This window comes from Cyanistes caeruleus, chromosome 12 (assembly GCF_971803275.1).
Source record: "Cyanistes caeruleus chromosome 12, bCyaCae1.hap1.1, whole genome shotgun sequence".
NCBI classification, from domain to species: domain Eukaryota; kingdom Metazoa; phylum Chordata; class Aves; order Passeriformes; family Paridae; genus Cyanistes; species Cyanistes caeruleus.
In genome coordinates, this window is record NC_141712.1 from 8104636 (window position 1) to 8119890 (window position 15255).

The 15255-nt window shown below is 40.2% G+C and overlaps 1 long non-coding RNA gene across 1 annotated transcript; it reads right to left on the reverse strand.

The window, feature by feature from the left end:
* Positions 1-8957: 8957 nt before the first annotated feature.
* LOC147650837 (uncharacterized) lies at positions 8958-10056 on the reverse strand. Its single transcript, XR_015275202.1, has 2 exons — positions 9961-10056; positions 8958-9606 (listed from the first exon to the last, which is right to left on the reverse strand). It is a non-coding gene; the product is annotated as an uncharacterized LOC147650837 (long non-coding RNA).
* Positions 10057-15255: the final 5199 nt, after the last annotated feature.

Sequence of the window (15255 nt, forward strand, 5' to 3'; positions counted from 1 at the left end):
TTCACAGGAACAGGGCTGGTCCTGCCATGGCAGGGCTGCCTCCCAGCCCAGGTTCTGCACAGGGAGGTCTCTGCTCCAAGCAGTCCAATATTCCTGAGCAGTGACATTTCCCCACACTCCCTTTCTGCATTCCCCACAGGGCTGGAAACTGCTTTGGCACAGAGGTCTGAGGCAAGGGGAACTCACTTTATACCCTGCTCCATCCCACAAAGCAATTCCTGGGAATCCTGCAATTAGCAGCTACTTTAGGAAACTTTGGGCTGTTTTTTCTGCCCCTTTCATCCCCCACAGATGGGCACACTTGGCTTTTATTTAGACAGAAACCAAAGTAACAGCACAGAGATGGTGGGCAAGGGCAAAAATATGCTGAGAGATAGTGTGCACCACAGCTGTAAGGAAAAAAGAAGGAGGTAGGAAGGGAAATTAAGGGCAAAGTTTTCTCCTCATTTATCAGATCAGAACATATACATCCAAAGGAAGCTTTTTCATGGAAATTACTTATAAATACACTTTGGACCCCATAAGGCAGTATTATCATATTTTGCCTTAATATTTTTATGCTGTGGATGAATACATGTACTTAATGTTACTAGATCTGTAAACAGGAAACGTACTCCTTGATCTTGGACAGCAGAAAAGCTGAAAAATGTGAAGCCAGTACTGCACAGCCCTGGAATAGCTTGGAATAGCCAGTGGACAGTATCTTTTTGAATCCATCAGTTTTTTATACCTGATGTGCTATGAACACATGCATTTGTACCACTGCATAATGAAGATTCTGACTTCTTCCAAAGCTTTCCATAGTCTTTAGATCTTTTTCAGTTTAGTCTTTTCAATGAAGTTTAAGAAAACAGTGGCAACAAATCTAAGTCCCTCATGCCCCTCACTCCTCTTAGCTTGGGAAGAGCTCCTGATTTTATGCTGTAACCATTTAGGGCTCAGAATTAGCTTTCTTGGCCACTCTGTATTTGCATGAGCAACATGTACCAGCACTTCCCAAAGTAACTTTTGCAGTTACCTTCCACCACAGAGAACATTCACATTACACCCCAGATCATCAAAGCTTGTTTGAACTGGATTTCCTTCCTCTAGAGTTTCTAGGAGGTGCAAATACATTATTATGTCCAGCCCTTGCCTGTCATTGATCAGCCCTGCTTCAGCAGGTGTGGAGCAGACTTGGCACAATTCAGTAACTCTGCAAAAGGCAAAAGGTCACAATTTCAATTATAATCCTCATTATTTACTACGATTAAGTGCATTTGTTAACACCAAAGCTCAAGTTGTTTAACATAACTAATTAAGCAAGTAACAGACTGTTCCACCTATTAGCATTGCATAGTTTCTGGAGGCTTCTGGAGTTTCAAATTTTTGTTAACTGTTTCTGTAGAAGACTGTGAGCAATTAAAAGCAAAACGGGAACTCAAGTCTGGCACCATCTGAAACATCTGTCATAGGTGAAAACTCAGTACAGGATGTGAACATCTAGCCCAAGCCAAAGGAGCATTTTTGTTTTCCATAAACAACAAAACAAATTAATCATGATATGATGACAAAACATAAATAGTTGCTTTGACATGTTCACTGTGTTCTTCTAAGAGACAGGAAGGAGAGCAAAACATTTTGTACAGAGGAGGTAAATGCAGTCCCTGCTGTCCTCTCCTGTTGTTCTTGTGGCACGTGAACACCTTGGTTCACAACCCCGAAAGATACCTAATTCCCTATGACTTCAAATAGACAAACAGTATTGCAAAAGGGAGAAAAGACCCTTTCTGTTTTGATATTATGGATTAGTTAGACTAGGAAAGCTTAAATGCCCTCAAGCTGAATGACTCTAAGGTCCAGAGAAACTGATTCCTGCTGAAACCAGGCACTGAGGCCAACCCTGCACTCCTCCCCACTGTGGCCTGAGGGACACGAGGGACACGAGCCAGGTGCTCAGGGAGCTGCTGAGGGAGGCCCAGCAGGAGCAGGAGCTGGGGCAGCTGCTCCTGGAGGCACAGCTCCAGCCAGGAAGGGCAGCTGAGCCCTTCCCCACAGCTGCCTGCCCCCTGGACAGGAGCTGCTGGCAGGACACGCTGCTGCCCTGCAGCGGGACCAAGGGTTCCTTTGAAGTGTTCTGGGAATAGTGGTGCAGGCTCAGGAGCAGACTGCAAGCTCTGCAGGGCAGGCACCATCTGTCTCTCCTTCGGATGGAGGGGCCCTTTTTCACCGCATCGTTAAGGCCCTGCTGCAGTAAAGCAGGGTAAGTGCACAAACATCATCCTTTCAGGACTGGAAAAGTGCAGAACAAAACAGATGACTCAACTGCAGAGTGACAGGCAGGCAAAGAGCAGCTCCCAGCAAAGCAGGGCATTGCTTTACACAGCACATTATGTTCCCCAAATACAGCAGACACTGACAAGCATCCTTCAGGACTGCACCTCACTGTCAAGTTTCTCACATTTTTTGTTTTATGTATGGAAAAGGAAAAACAAACAAACAAAACCAGTAAGACTCCTTACCTCCCAAGTAGAAAAAGTCATTTAAAAACCTCATAAACTCCTAGGCAAAAAAATTACTCCTGTTCAGAATATCTTCTTGCAGCTGTTTGTTTCCCAGGCAGTTTAGTTCATTTTATACAGTCACACTAAGAATTCAAACTCTACAAAAGCGATTACAGTCCATCAAGACAGTGCAGCAAAAGAAAACTCTAAACCTACATCCCACAAAACAATCACAACAATGAGAATTTGATAGTTCTTGAATCAAAATCTGATGATGCTTGAGATAAGCACCTTTCCTACCCGTTCCTACGTCTTTTACTCTTTGGCTCAGAATTTCATTTGAGTTTCTGTAGTCTCTAGTTGGCCAGTGATTTGATGATAAAACTGCTGACACACAAAGGAAACTAACTGCATTCACCACATATTCATCTTCTTGTACATAGACAGATACACATTTACACAGCAAACTCACCACCTCAGGTCTGCTTTAGACCTTGCCTATAATAAATGGTTGGACTAAAGGAGATGAAAAAAGTTGGAAACAAATAATTCAAATGAGAAAAATCATTATGTCCTAATTACACACCAGGTTTTGTAGAGCACATGTTGGAGCTGGTAGTGTTTCACTAATATGGCAATGAGTGGTTCACATACCACAGCTATGTCTTTCCTCTAATTAATTGTAATTCTAGTAACTGCCTATAAAACATATTCCCCAAAGCACCATTTGGTTCTCCAAATGGAGCCATAGCTCTACTGTGCTAAAATTGGGAATCTTACGGTGTTCTAAGCACTCAAAGTGCTGAGGGATAAGTACCCAACATATTACATCTGTTAAGAGTACTCCTATTCCTACCTTCCCCTGACCTACAAATACATATTCTGACACTCCTGTCTTTCCCAGACTTTTAGAGGCTACTCCTTCCTTGAAAGTCAGTACTTTAATCTCTCACAGGAATCTCTTCATTTCTACCAGCTCATGGCTGAAACTTTTGGACAGACATTTCCCCTGCTCCTGGCAGACCCAAAAATAGCTGAAAGAACACCAAAGCCTGCTGGAGTGACTGCATGGCCCATTTTGTTCTTCTATATATGTATATAAAAAAAAAAAATCACCATTGATTTTGCAGATAGAAGGCAGCAATAAGAGGTTCTGTATTTGGACTCCTGTCCCCTGGTGCTCACCAAGACATCCATAAGCAGAAAATTGTGCCAGAACAGCAGGAAGCCAAGGGGCTGCAGAGCACACTGCCTGGTCTGAGCTGTGACCCCTCTCTGCTCCACAGGGGACATGAACTGGATGCCCCAGAGGGAAAACTGATGTCCAGTTATGCCCTTAATATTAAGAAATATTAAATCACTCAAAACAAAACCTTGGGGGAAAAAAAAGCACTGGCAAACATTTTGAAGTTCCAGCATAAAAAACAAGGTTACTAACACCCATGTTTAATTTCACAAGCCCTTTTTAAGCTAGGGAAAATCATAAGCTTATTACTCAAAGTCACAAAGACTTTGTGTTTACCTTCAAAAAATATCAGACAATGCTAAACAAATTAACAAAAAAAAGGTTCATTTTAAAAATCTGTTTTAATACCACAGTGCTTCCTAACTATGAAGAACGTTGCTATGCAATATGTAAGCAACGACAAGATTTAATAAATTAAAGAAATTAAGTATCTATTTTCCATCACAAAACTGAAAAACCTTATCATATTTTAACTTCATGAAAACCAATTAGAAGAGTACCCTTGAGCTACTGTGAACTTCTTCAACATACAAGGGAGACTAAAAAAACCATCAGAAATACTTCATTGCTTTAGTTTACCTAGCTATTGCATAAAGTCATATCATTGAGTCATTTTCTATGATGCCTTTATCCTACTTGGAGGAACACTTGGGAGATGGGATTTTATTCACTAACTTAACATTGTCCATCAGTAAAGAAAGATGGTGTGAGCTGACCAGACTGCCCCAGATCAATTACCTCATTTAAACAGTGCAGAAATGTAGATCTATTTAGTACATATCTTCTGAGTTCTTTAGAAAATATTTCAAAAACCCAACAGCTACTTATTTTTAATTGCTATTACCCAAACTAGTCCCTGAGTTCAGATGCATCCTTCAGCACTTTGCCCTTTTTCTACCCCATGAAATGATCTCAGGAGTGTAATGCGATTAGAAAACACAAAACCAACAGCAGCTGAAACTTAACATGGGGAATGTTGAGCAAAACCACAGATGAGAGGTACTGCAGAAATACCTTCTTATTTATAAAGTGGGAGAGCCCACTTCTCTGCAGTTAGAGTGAAATGCTTTAGCTTGTAGTTCTCATAGGCACAAAGATGCAATTTGAATCCTGATATTTTCATAATCTCTGAACATCTCTTCCCTTTCCTTGTACCAGACAAAATGCTTTGGACATTTTTCTTCCCAAAATCTAATGAAAAAGTCTTTCACTAAGGCTGAGCTGATTTCTTGCAATTGCTATGGTGACTCCCACCCTATAAATCACTCACAAATATGAGCCATTGTATTATCCTATAAAAATTCAGCTGCACAAATTTTTAACCAAAAGCCGCTTAACTCACATTACCTTTTGAACTGATGTACAATCCTGTACCAAGATTTTTGCATTTGATCCTTAAATACTGTGCCAGATTTAAAGCACCTTGACTCAGTGTTTATGCTTATTACAGTGCATTAATGGCCATGTTCACTGCTTTTTCCTAGTGGGCAAACTGAAGCTTATAAACAACCTAGTTTGGGGTTTCCTCTGAGAGTTCAAGCATGTGACAAGGTGTTCAAAAGCCAGGCAACATGGACCAATTATAAATGATATTTCAGTGGAATAATAGTGACATATTAAAGATCTGCCTTACACTTCACATACAACAGAACCATCTTCTAGCTTAATGCTCGATCCTCTGATATTCAGTGATTTGCTGACAAGTAAAGCAATTTAGACCCTTATAATAAACATGAGTAGGGATTTATAGCAGAGCTCATTCCTCAGCCAGGAATCAGAGGTGTGGCAGGAGAGACGAGCTGGCCAGCTGCAGCCAGGTCAGCTCTGTGCAGCCAGGAGAGCCGGAGGAGCCTTTGGCAGTGCCAGCTCCAGTGCAGCTCTCCTGGGTGAGCTCAGGCCAGCCATGCCCGTTCACCTTCCAGCTCCAGCAGTGACTCGCTTCCTCGTACTCTGAGCAACTGTTTGCCCACTAATGAGAAGAGTCACATTTTGCTAAGGTAGGAGGGACTCACTATAACATCCTAAGGCTCCCCCATCCATGCACACTTTCATTCTTCAACACTGAGCAGGAGAATAAATAACTGCTAGTTCTGGGTGGGTTTTACTGCATGAAAGCCTCCTCTGCTGCCAAAAGGAACATCACCTTCCTCACTTCAGGTTTCATTGCCCAGAACACCCTGCAGGAGTTCTCCCCTACCTTCAACTCTCCACCCTCTTCTTTACTTTTAAATAAAAAGCACCACCCCTTTCTCTCAGCTGATTCAATAACAGAATAAAGCAAATTGAACCCAGTAGTGTCTCTGCTGTGTTGTATTAGTGATTTACAAACCACAAGGAGACAACAATTCATGCTATTAATATGGAGAACAACAGTGGAACACCCTCTTCCTTTGAAAAGCAAAGTGAAATTTTCAGCTGGAAGCTCTTATAGTTTCAATGCTCCTTATCTGCCTCTGTCCACAGCTGATGATGACAGCTAAACTCCTGCATCCATCTCAGCAAATTACATGAGTTTAATCAAGTGGCTGTGTGATAGATTTGGTGACAGCAGATTTAGTTACCCTGCTGTGATAAAGGGTTGATCAATGTACTATTATTCTTTCCTTTATTGGCTTTTCTTTCTTCCCAGCAAGTATAATACTACAGTATCACAGACCAAATTTTCTGCACTTGAGAGAATACCACTGGCTGCTAAATCCAAAGACAATGTTTCCTGCTTCAGCAACAAAGGCATTTGCTGCATCTTAAAATTCATGGTTTTCCAGCAATCCTTCTCATTTCACAGAACTGAATTGTTACTGCACTGAATTTTGCATACTGGACACAATTATCTGAAGATTTCTTTTCTAACTAGTTCAAAACAACAGTCCTTTTTCAGCAATAGCCAAAAGATTCCTGCTTTATGGTCCTCAAATAAAAAAAAAAGATGACAACAAAACAGTAATTTAGTTTCTTGTCACATTTGATTTCCAGCCTTGTCCAATGCAGTTCTTAGCCCACGACCAAGGTAACAATGTGAGCTCCAGGGATACAGCCACTGTGCCATTCTTCCCAGCAAATCTGGGGTCAGATAACACAGCCTGGCTCCTCTTCATTAATCAAATGATTCAAACATGTTTTGCTGCCTTCTGCAAATGTGTCTGAAAAATTCTTCCTGGAGGTTGAAGATTTCACTCTTAAAATTCCTCCTGCAAGGTTTGGTGGCACTGCTGGTAAATAAATCACTTTGCTTTGTGGCTCACCTGGAAAATGTCCACTGTGGCTGTAAAAAGGCATCTAACAGGACAAGACAGGACAGCATTGCCTGGGTTCTTCCATTTTTGTGTTTTGGAGTTCATTTTTTTTTTTAAGGTCTTGTATCCTAATTCACTTTGGGATTTTAGAAGAATGCAAGCCTTCAGAGTAAAAGGGCAGATTTCAAATGAAAGAATCTCTGCTGGCTGCAAATCTTGACCTACCATTCAGTGCGCTGTAGTATATTAAAATGTGTGTTAAATTTCACTTTATGCTTAGAAAGTAAATGAAGGATCAAAAAAAGCAAAACTCCCCTTCAAGCTTTTTGCTTTTACTGACATTTTCTGTCTTATTAAGCAATGTCTTTATCATGATGTCATTTCTTCTAGGGCAGTAATTGCAAAAAAATGCAGCGATCATTCATCTACAGTAGAAGTTTGTAACAGGCACTTAACATTAGAACTTACCTTTACATTTTGATTATAAAAGAAAATGGCCCATATGGCATAAATATCTTGAAGTGAAATGGGAGTTCATGAATTTATAGCAAATGTGATAAGGGTAAAAACACCTCAAGAGGAAATGCTGTAGTAATGGTCTTTTAACAGACCTAAGAGGAAAACTGGCTAACTCTTACCAGAGCTGGGGAAACAAAGCCACAAATCAGTGAGAAAAGTGGCCAGTTAAACAGAAAAGAATCCAGAGCAAAGTTCATATACTAAAGTGGTCTACCTTCAAATGAAAGTTAAAAGATAAAATTCCTAGTGAGACAAACCAAAGAGCAATAAATTTGTGTATAAATAATTATACTACAAATGAATATACCTGCATTGGTGGATGTTAAAATCATCTAAAATCAGCTGAAAGGGCACAAAACTGTCAAGGGACTTGGAAAAAGAAGTGGGTTTGGTTTGTTTCATTTTTTTTCATTTTGTTTTAAAATCAATAAAATTATTTCAGTGCATGTGAAATTTAAATCTCTCTTCATCAAGTTGTCAAAATACACATTTCTTAAGGAGATGCCCTGTGGCTTCAATTACTAAGTGATAAAAATACTTCTGAACTCATGGTCTGTGTTATTGGTTCTGGAGCCACATATTTACTTCCCTGCTACAGACCTAATTCAGGGAAAGAAATTAATTTTTAAATCAAATATTTAAAAATAGCAGTATAGTATTGGATACTATTAAAAGTTTTTTAATTAGCTCAAAAATCCCTGTTATTAAAAATTCTCGAATTTTTTTTCCAATCACCATAACAGACCAACACCTCTATCTTGTCATAATTCTGAATTCTCCTACTTGTGCATCTTGAGACCTCATAAATTTAAGTAAAAAACTTGTTCTCCAATCAGGTACAAGATCTTTATACACTGAATAAGACTCCAAGTGTTCTTTAAAACACAACTTATGTGTAGGGATAATACTTAATGAAAAGGTTACATGTGACATAGAGCTAACAACATCTTGGGTTTGAGATTAGTTTGAGTTAATAACCCCACTACCTGAAAAGCTTTGTGTCACACAAACAAGTAGAGGGAAAACAGAATACTACAGAGAACAAGAGAACATCAACACTGCTTGGTGTAAAATCACTAAAGGAAAAGTTTCTTGATAGCGAATGTCATGAGAAACAAAAGGCTCAAACACATGGCACCATACACCGAAATCCCCAAATGTCCAAACCATTAAATTTAAGCCATTCAAAAAGTATGATTTTTCTTAGTTCAATCAATAAATATTTTTAATTTTTTTCTTCTTTGTAAAAAAATTAATCTCTTGAAGACAGCACAGCTGCATACACCTACAACAGATACCTCCTAAAAAGTCCTCCACACTACCCTCACTGACCATTTTCATGTCTATTAAATACTCTGCTTTGAAAGCTATGGTGGTCACAAATCAAATCCTCTTTTTCTAGTAAAGCAAGGCAGAAATGACCACCTTTTGTTGTGGAATTTAGACCCATTTTGCTCCATAATAAAATAGCATCTCTTTTTTATTATTGTCTTTTCTTTATTAGCTACACAATAGCTTTGGAAGACATGAAAAAGAGTGGGCAAGAAGTTAAAAAAAATACCAAACTTTATGGTCAGTCATAAAAAGACAGGTAAAAATCCTAGCCAGATTAGTCACTTAAATTTCTCTTGTGTGCAGCAGAATGTAGGTGGCAGAGCAGATGAGATGCTGGCCAAGACTATACAAAGCCAAATCTATATACTGCAGACAAGAAAGAGAATAGACTTCTCAATGCTCAAATTCTGTTTCGTTCTAGGCAGAGTTACATTCAACAAATCATTTCCTTAGAGAAAATGCAAGAATTATCCATGTTTTCAACTGATACTGCTATGGTCAGGTTTATAACACAGTTTACTCTATAAAAAAAATATCTCATGGAATAAGGTCTTTCTGATGAAAATTGAATAAATACATCTCCCACACTACTATATACCAAAAGGGTACCTGGTTTTGTTGACTAGGTGATCAATTTTAAATTATTCTCTCACATCTAACTGTTAAAGAGCATAGCAATGCTTGTAGTTTTGTCTTGGCATGTGCTGGAAAGCTCTCGTTTCCAATTTTCTGCTCGTTTTCGCCTCCATTTCTTCCAACAGCCACTCAGACTCCAAAGTAGATTTGCTAACTTTTAGAGAGAAGGGAAAGAGAAGGGGAAGTTTTCTGTTATGTGATCACCAGAGGCTCTGGAACAATAAAACCCAATGAGAGAATGTCTGCAAAATTAAATGCAACTGCAATATAGTGTCCAAGAAAAGGATTTGGGAGTTATTGCAGAAAAATCCCTAGAAGTCCTCATCATAATGAGCCACAGCAGCAGTGAGGAAGCTATTACAGCCTTGGATTACAGTCACAGTTGCAGCTGAAACAAGCAAAAGCAGAAAAACTACTTTAAAAAAAACAAAAAACAAAACAAATAACCAGACTTTGGCCAAATGTCGCACTGTAGATAATTAAAAGATCACAACCCTTTCTCAGTTACCTATGAAGTAAAAACAAACGGAGGCTTGCAGGAGCCTCCCCCGGCCCAGCAGCCCGCGGTGAGGGCCTGGGCCGCGGGCACAGCCCCGGGCCTGGCACAGGAGCGTGCACAGCCCCCCTGGCAGGGCTGGGAAAACTCCTGAAGCAGCAGGAAAATTCACCAGCCACGTCTATGGCACCAGCCACCAACTCGTGTGATGCAGCTCCAAGCCACATCAAGCCTCCGCTGCACGTGTGCTGAAGCAGAAAAGGAGCTGAGCAGCACCAAAGACGCTTCTGAAGGGCTCCTGGGAGCTGCTTTTGCCCAAGGAGGTGCTTTCACTGCTGCTGTAGCTTCTCCCCGCCCCTCCTGTAGCTGGACAGGAGAGGCAGGGCCATTTCCCGATTCTGCAGTACCACCTAGTGACAGTGACCAGGGGAGCGCCACTCCGCTGTCACCTCCTGCTGCTGCTGCTGCAGCCCATGCACCCAGTCCTGCCGCTCCCCTCCTGCCTTGCCATGAGGCTTCAGAGAGAGCTGACAGGATGGAAAATACAGCCTCGAAAACACAAAATCGTCCCTGCCCCCAGACACTTCCTGCCTGCCTGGAGAAGAGAGGTTCCAGTGAACCTTCAGCTGTGAAACACATCCTTCGTGAAGCCAGCTCTGAAATAAAATGCAGCAATTAGTAAGGCACTGATGCTAATCTACCTCCAGCATCAGATAACTCTGCCACAGTGTCTTAGTTGTAAGACGAATACTGTTATTAAGGGGGATTCACATCTAATAAACTGTGTCATTAATGAAGGAAGCTGATTCCCAGGTCTTCTCCGAACCTGCCCTCTGAGGCATCCCTGGGAGATCTAGGCAGGGAATAATTACTTCTAAGCACATCCCAGTATTCTCTTGTATATTGAATATAAATGCTCTTATCGGAGTGTTAAAATAGTGACTATTACTGAGAGTTAAAGGGCTGTATTTGTTAAAAATACTTTAGATATTGTTCTTACAGAGCAAAATAAGTACTTCATTTGTAGGTTGCCTTATCTCAGATTTGCTGGGGAGATTGAGTGGGACAAAGATAATGAGTTTTTACAATGTCACAAAAGGTAAACAAAACCTGAAACTATAAAATAAAATCCAATACAATAAAAAGTTTAAACACTGTTTTACAGAGAAAAAGAACCCCACATCAATATGTATTTAATAACTTCTCTTATTTCCCAAAGCCATTATTCTGACTGCAGCTCACAAAGCAAAAGCTCAAATTCTCAACCAGAACTTCCAACACCTATCTCTAATTACAACCCCAAATGCTACAGCTTAGATAAAAACACACAAAACCTTTGAATGGGTTTTGGATCTGCTGTATCTGTCCAGGATACACACTGTAGGGTTTAAAGACTTGTTTTACACTGTTAGAAGTTGTCTTTTATGGCTAATGCAGAGAAAAAGATTTATGTGCAATATATAACTTAAACATGTACAAAATTACCTGGAAATAATAATTGTAGGACAGATGAAGAAAGTGGGCCAGAATTACCAGTAGTTGAACATTTTTATTCGTTTAATAAATATTCAAACCATCTGGGCAGATAAAAAGTTATTTAAATGAGCTGTGATCAGAGCCAATGGGGGACAACAACCTATGAGGATTTTTATCAATAGACAGGTAAAGCCATTTTCTGTGCCAGTGCAACCTTTGACTTCACCTATTTGGGGAGTTCTGGGGCATTTTGGGGCATCTGCTGTCTGTGGGACTGTAGGGAGGTGACATCAGGGCACTGTGGCATGGACAACACTTGATGCCACAGCTCTTGTCATAAAGCAATGACACAAATATTTTAGACTTTCAATTCCATGCTTTTTAAAATATCTCTGTTTTCTATAACAATATGGTACAAAACTTCTGTCAGATACATATAAAATAAAGGTCTGGCCCTGAATAAAAAGTTTCAGCAAATGCTTGTCCATAATTCTGGTTTTAAATCACATTCAAAACTACAGTAATGTCAAAACCTCTTTGCACTTAATTTGGTGGTCTCTGCATTCAATGGAAGGCCTGCTATTGTCTTCAGTAGACGAAAAGAAATGAATAAGGTCAAATTAAGAGTTTCTGAAAACCCTACAAGCACAGGCACCATGGTCCGGTTGAGGTTCCTGGTTTGAAACACCCGATTGGGCTCCCTGGATTTAAATATCAAAGCCCCAGCCAAGCCTACTCTGCAGCACCATCTAGTGATGCTCCGTGGGCTCCTCAGTAGAACAGCTCTGCAAAGCCAATTCTATCATTAATTACACAATTTGGCCTCATTAACTCATGGCAGGCAGCTCGCACCGATCCTTTGAGATTGGCATTTAAAACCAAAACGTCCATCTAGATGCAAAAAACCCCAGAAACCCAATTCCTTCTCTCATCTGAGCTTTCACTGGGATCTGGGAAGCTCAGCCAGTCCTGAAGGAGCAGATCCCATGAGCACCCCGAGCCCTCAGTGTCCATCAGTGGAATCGACATTCACCTCCAAACATCAGCATTAAAACAAGTCTGACAGCCCCTTTCTGTTCAAATCTCAACTGTAAGGAATATCAGCATCTTGAGGGACACAAGAAATGTGAATACATAACTGCAATGGTTTCAAAAATACCAAAAGTATAGGTATCATTGGCAAAATTGTGATGAACACTGAAAAATAAGTCTCCTGAAATTTTAGAAATTTGGACTGTTTTAGAACTCAGGCTGTAAAAAGTGACAGAAAAAGGGGGTTTTCACTTACTTTTATGAGTGTTGTTTTATAATGCGTAGGTTTTGTCTTTGGACACAAAACAATTGTACCTGAGTATATTCTTTTTCTATTTCTAGTAACATTTATTTAGTGATCATTTTATTCTCCCAGTAAAGCATCCATTCACTCTTCCCTAGCAGCTGTCATCCAATTTATTCATCAGAATAACAGATCTGCATTTCAACACTCATTTGTAGACAAGATCCAGCACCAAGTTAAAATAATATCTTAATAAAACCAAGCTGCAGAACAACTTGCAGAGAATATAAAGGGACAAAAATCACTCCCAGGAGCAGAAAAAAACAAAACAAAACCACAGTTTTCCTGGTTTTGTGCAGGCTCAAAGCCAACTTTCCACCTCCAACTGAGCTCTTCAGCAAACCAAGCACCCAGACAAACATTTTCTGGGTCTGCTGGAAGCTGAAAACTGGACTGAGAGCAGTTGTTTTCCAGCATATTTCATAGGACAAATTTTCCTGGATATCATTACTTGCCACATGGGACAACTTGAGCTTTTCTGGCCCTTTTTTCCCCATCCTTCCAGGGCATTCCAGCCCCAGCTGCTTCTCCAGGCTGGCAGCCAGACCTGAGCCAGGCACGGCACAAAGGAGCTCAAACCCCTCTCCCTGCCTGTTCGCTCCTCCACTGCCAGTCCCAAGGACAGTGCCACTCCAGAGCTCAGCCAGGGCACACAGGGATCCAAAAGGGAAGATAATGCCTCATTCAAGTTATTTTTCTTCATCAGGCTCCCTGGAGTGACTGGTGTAGAGGAGTCTTTAAGCCTGGAGAGCATTGAAGAGGGTGAAAAGATTGAAGAAAAACCACAAAAGTTTGTTTTCTCTAGGGAAAAATTTGTTGAATAATGAATTTAATGGGGAGATGACAACACCCAACTGTTCAGTTGAGGTCTGAACAGCATCTTTAATGAATAAAATATTAGCACTAGAAAGCACGTTTAGTCTCCTATAAGAGGGCTTATAAGCAAACCATAAACAAACTATGGCAACAAAAAGGCAACATACTTGTAAATATTCATGACATTTTCCATTCCACTTATTTTCTTACTAAGATTACTCAAGGCCCAAATCCCTTTTTGAAGACACTTGCATTAAAATAAAAAGGAGTAAAGGTACAAAGGTCAATCTCACCAAGCACAATCCTTCTTAATTATGAATTTATTATGTGATGGTTCCTTTTATGAAAAAGGTAATGCCAGAATTAATTAGAATTCATGCACTTTAATCCACTACAAAAAATTAATTCATTCTACAAGTTCCTTTGGGATTGCCATCGTCTCCAATTTTTTATTTTTATTTTTATAATGAGGCAGATATTTCCATATCATTGCAAATGATTACATTGCAAAAGAAATGCAAGCCACCATAATGAATCAGTTTATCAGGGAAGCAGCAGATAGCCTATGGATCACTGTAGGTGCAAGCTTCTGGTATAACCTGGTACAAGAGCTGGGTAAATTTCTGGTCAAAACCATCTTATGGTCATGGCTGATTCAGTCTAACCCTGAACAAGAATAACAGCTGCAGCAGCTACCAACACCTTATACAGTCCCTAGATGATATAATACCCTCAGTAACTTTAACAGATTTACATGAATGGCTACTTTATCTTGTATAATTTGCATACCAAGTATATTTTCTTCATAGTGCTTTTACATTTCATTGTATTAAGCATACTGATAATCTCATGCTATAAATAACTCAATTTATCTTGTCTTGCCATCAGCTATTTGCAAGAATGCTAGTGATAGTAAAGCCACTGCTGCTCTTGCATTTCATATTTAGGGTTTAATTCCAAACTGAGGAATATGACATTGTCCTACATCAGCCAACCCCCCTGGGAGGATGAGGGGTATTTATGGAAAAATACCATTCCACAGGTTTGAGCCAATGTTGCTAAGAAAATCCATGTTTTATGAGAATGACATGTCAGAATTTGAACCCCTTGTGCATTCTCTGAGAGATGTCCAAGTGCATTACTTTGACCTTTCTGGTGTGCTGCAGTCTGAGTCACTGGAAAGATTTTTACTGCCCTAACACGCTGAGCAGAGGTGCAGTGAGGAGAGCTGACATGCAAAACACCTCCAAAGGGGACAGGTGATGAAGGGGATTGATAGGAATTCCCTGGCAGTTGCAAACTTCCTCTTGGATACTCAGCAAGAGAGGAGCAAGAACAGCTCCAAGCACAGAAAACCAAATAATCTGCAGATAAGTATCAAAGAGTTTTATCCACACTGAAGTCAAGGAGCTTCAGGGGAGCTCCATTGATTACAGCAAAGCCACGGTTTAGAACAATTTTCAGAGGCTAGAGGCTGCAGTTAAAAGAGCTTTGTCATAACAACGTTACAACCACCATAACCCCAGTCATTTTCCATTCTTCAGACAGCAGCTGCAGGGTGCTTCAGCTCACGTGGAGGCACAAGAAAGGTTTGTTTCACAAAGGCTTGCCTGGGATTTTTTAGGGGGTGTGGTTCTTAGTTTTTGGCTGTTTGGGGTTTTTATTCTATTGTTGGCCTT